General features: G+C 55.1%; 1 long non-coding RNA gene across 1 annotated transcript in view; it reads left to right on the forward strand.

Annotated features, from left to right (window-relative positions):
• Positions 1 to 4,349: 4,349 nt before the first annotated feature.
• Positions 4,350 to 4,494, forward strand: part of LOC115948856 — a 14,249-nt gene continuing 14,104 nt past the window's right edge. Inside the window, exon 1 of the long non-coding RNA XR_004082623.1 lies at positions 4,350 to 4,385. This is a non-coding gene — a long non-coding RNA (uncharacterized LOC115948856). The remainder of the gene's footprint in view (positions 4,386 to 4,494) is intronic.

Consider the following 4,494-nt stretch of genomic DNA (forward strand, 5'->3'; position numbering starts at 1 on the left):
TTCACAGGTGTGAAATCCACAGTGGCTCATCCCAGCCCTGCTGTCTTTGCTTCCTGCTTTCTGGTCCTCCTGTGCTCCCCCAGCTTGAGATGGACATAGCATTGTCCAGACAAGGATCTCCACAGCAAAAAGATGCCCTGGGTTGTCCCAGCTATCCAACGGCCATTTGGGCACTTTGTGCCCTTGTAAGCTAGACCCAGCCTTTGGGCTACAAATGCCATCAGTGAAACACCTAGGCCAGGAAGGATAGGCACAAAGCTGCCCCTTGCTAGCAGCAGAGTTTGCACTCCCTGAGGGAGCTCTTCCCTCAAGCCCCCAGCAGAAAGGGGGATGCTGTTCCCCAGGAGCTCATTCCCATCAGCCCAGCCCAAAGAATTAGCCACATCCAGCCCCTCCAAGCCCAGCTCACAAGAAGCCCTTGCAATGCTCAGCACAAGGCCATAAACATCCATGGGACATTTGCCCAACATGGGGAGCTGGCAGGCCCCCAGAATCTCTCCTTCTGATCCCTAAAACTAAACTGAGATCTCCTGCTGGGGAAATGAAGGGGCTGGCAATCGCCAGCTGTTCACAGCCTATAACACTCTATACCTTCAAATTTGGCCTTTTTCTGGCCTGAAGGGAGATGAAATAGAGATTGTCAGGAGACACCACTTTCACCAGTTTTAAGCAGGTTTAGCGCATTATGCACAGAGCTTTAATTCCAACAGGCACCCACAGGCAGGGTTTAACCTGGCAGCACATGGCCTACGTGACTCCCCAGCGCTTCCAAGGGCTCTGCACCAGGACAATAGTCAATTGAGGCCCTGCTCAGCCCCAGCCTTTGCTGCTGGGGTGAGCCAAGGTCAGCAGCACAGGCAGGGCTCACTCAAGGCCAGCAGCCCACACAGGCAAGCTCAAGGTTTTGGCCAGGAGCAGCTCAGCCCACTCAGTGCCTCTTCCCACCAGAAATGGCCAACACACTCCCAGACATGCCCTGGTCTGCCGGCCCGGTGAGCCAGCACCAGCACGCAGACAGACAGACGCCATGGGGCACAGCATTGGCAGCCACCCTACTCCAGCTCCCCCACTGGCAGCACAAGCCTCAGCCCGCAGAGGCACAGATCATCCTGCTCATCCCACCGGGCATAGCCACGGTCTTTCCCTGGACACTCACAATTGGTCTCTCTCGTGGACACAGCCCCTCAGCCCCCAAAACGCTCCCAGCATGGCACAGGGCAAGAAAGGCAAGAAAGGCTGCAAGCTGCCCTGCAAAGTGAGGCATTGGGATAGTTTGTTGGCAGCTTTGAGGGAAGTCAACCAACCAGAGAGATGAGCAGCTATTTGTGTCCACCAGAGAAGCTCCCGTCTGGGGCTGCTGTGCCTGGTTGTTAGTATCACCAATGCTCAGTAAGGATCAACCATCTTACTGGTGTGAGGAAGCATGAAGTCAAGCTTAAACAAGATACCAACACGTCCAAGGGAGAAAGCCTGGCTTATTTCTACACCAGAGCCTGGCTGTGGTCATGGTTCTTCTAGAGCCCTCTAATCCAAAATCCTGCAGCCAGAGGGGTTTGCAGACCAGTTAAAGGAATATTATGTGAAGCAAGCAGCTCTTGCATGTAGTCTGGGCTCACATCAGCTTTAGACCCCAGCACAGCACCCAGAGTCCCCCCATCCCTAGGGAAAGGGATTCTCACGGCACCAGCTTACAGCCAAACCCCTGTCTCAGGTGGGGACAGGAGGTGCTCACGCCCCTGCACAGAGTTTCCCAGTCACACCCTGAGCACAAGCTGTGCTCTGCCAGGACACAGAGTTGATCCTCCCTGCGCTAGCAGTGCTCAGGAACGCTCCCAGGACACCCTGTGCCCTCACAGAAATCCTCAGAATGAGAAAAATGTAGTATGGACTAGCATCGGCATTCTTTCATTAGAGACCCGCCAATGCCAATCCAGAGAGAGCACCGGGTGTCTTGGCAAAGCAGGGGGCTGCAAAATCACAAAAAGTCACAGCAGTTACCATCAAACTGAATTGGCTGTCCCTTCCCTACGAGCAGGAGCCTGAATTTTGATCCCAGCCACTGCCACATTATTGCTACCTTCAAGCCCTCAAACCACAGATGAGTAAGCACCAGGATGGAGGTGGGATGTGCACACCAAGGACTCAAAAACACAAGGGTGGAGGTGGGAGAGGAGGTCACACCAAGGACCCAGGAGTACATGGATGGAAGTGGGATGGACACTCGCACCAAGAACCCAGCCCTCAAACCAAGGCAGCACTGGGATGGAGGCAGAGGAGGAGGTCGCACTGAGGGCCCAGTAGCACTCAGGTGGTTGCGGTTTCAGTAATTAACTACAGCCCCACGTGGATTTTCCTTAGCTACAGAACTACTTTGCAGCGGCTCTAAGGACACAGTGAGTCATACCGATACCACCAGTGAGAGGCTCCCACTCTCTTAAGAGTCTGTTATAGGCTGATTCCAGAGGAGGAAATGGGAAATGCCATAAAAATGCAACAGTAGATTTGCACTACAGGGCCTAATGAGATGCACCTCCCAAGCCTACGTGCAGCTTTTCAACTCCTCATAAAGGAGACATAAAATGACAGCGTGAAAGTCACTGGGTATTTTCCACCTTAGCTGCCAGAAAAATCAGGCCAACTGCGCCAAATAGGAGCCAAGAGAAAGCACACGCGACCATTCACACCTTTTCCAGGTAACACCTCCTGAAAGGGAACAATGTTTCACACCTTCCCAAGGAGCTAGGACAGCCACAGGCACCCCCACAGAGAGATTTGACATACACTAGCAGAACTTGTTTGTAATTGGGAGGTCCTTCGCCCCGGCGGTTCATCTAAGACCAAGGAAGTTCCTCCCCAGCAAAGGCACTATCAGGAGCTTGGGGGAGTTTCTTTACACCCAGCACACTCCTGCTCCCTGCTCTAGCCCATTTCTCAGCACTGCTCCTATCCTTCCAGACACAGCCAAGGCAACCTCAGCGCAAAGACACCCAGGAGAATCCAACAGCACCAAATTACCTCACTTAGCATGAAAATGGGATGCCTGTACACCACAGAAAGACTTAAGGCTCACAGAAAGGGACAAAACCAGAATCATTATACCTGCTTCCTTGTGATGCAACTAAGGAAACCCACCTTTTTCCTAAGAAAAAAAAATTGAAGCTGGAGAACATGAGTAACCATTGTGCAAAAGGTCCACACTTAAGGGGCAGGGTGTGAGCACTCAGGCCATTTACTGTTTCAGGACACAAATCCCACCTCTCCTGCCGAAGATACAATTCACAATTTCCTTATGATCCTCCTGTTCACACTCATCCCCTTTGCCTGAGTCAACTTTCAAACCCTCTGGCATTGTTCACCTTCATGATGCATTTGTGCACCCTTCAGCTGCAGGACTCCTGCCCGACCTGCAATACCCACCCTGGGTGAAGCATTGCAGCAGCATGTCTGGAGCCCAGTCCCGCTAAGCTCCCCGAGCATCTCACCCTGGGGCCAGCAAACACCTGCCAGAGGCCACCAGGCCACAACCAGAGCCGGTCGGTCTTAGCTCTAGGAGTGTTCTGACAGCCCCTTGCGGCCCAGGGAGCGTAAGCTACCACCAGCCACCAATGAGCTCTAGCAGCCCCAGCTTTCTGCTGCTGGTCATCGCAACGCCTCGCCAGCTGACCAATTCGCACACCAGAGGGTGGATGCACGCCTCAAACATCTATAGGGCCAACATGACCTTACTACTACCTCCTCCCTGAGCAAGGCAGAAACAAGAGTTAAAGGCACCTTTCCTGGAGCAGGAGCACGGTTCCGCAGTCTATCCTGCACAGCCAGCAGGGGATCACGGTGCTGAATGCCTCGGGTGACTCACCCACCTGGGGAGCCTCGAATGCCTGAGGTCCAGCTCTGAGCACCTGCCAAGAGGAGTCACCTGAAGGCCGGTATGAGCAGCATCGTGATGCAGGGCTCACCCAGACGCTGCAGAGCTCACCCTGAAGGCTGCCGAGTGCTCCCCATGGCGACGAGGGGTACCCCTGTGCACCCCAATACCTCAGACCCACTCCCAGGCCATGGCTTCCACGCAGCTTCCAGGCCCTCCCTGCCCTTATCAAGAGCCAAACACGCACAGTGATCACCTCCTTCCTGCCCCCCGGAGTTTTATCGAGCACCCTCAAATGGTGCGGAGATTCCCCCGCGCGGCCTCACAAACACGCTGAGGGAGCGTCCTGAGGGAGCGTCCTGAGCGGCCGGGCAGGTGAAACGAGGAGCACCCCAGGAGAGGGACCCCCCACCTCGGGGCAACTGGGCTACCCGGGCCCCCCGAGGCCATCATCATCCATCCTCACCGTTCGCCGGGAGAAGGAGGCCGGGGACACCACCACCCCAGGGCGCTACTGCCGGTAAGAGAGGAATGAGGGCGCTCGGGGCAGGGTACTGAAGGATCCTCACCACGCGGCCACAGCAGAGCGGGAACAAAACATGGCTCCCCCCTCAGTCCGGGGGCGGGGG

This window comes from Geospiza fortis, unplaced genomic scaffold, assembly GCF_000277835.1.
Source record: "Geospiza fortis unplaced genomic scaffold, GeoFor_1.0 scaffold601, whole genome shotgun sequence".
NCBI lineage: Eukaryota > Metazoa > Chordata > Aves > Passeriformes > Thraupidae > Geospiza > Geospiza fortis.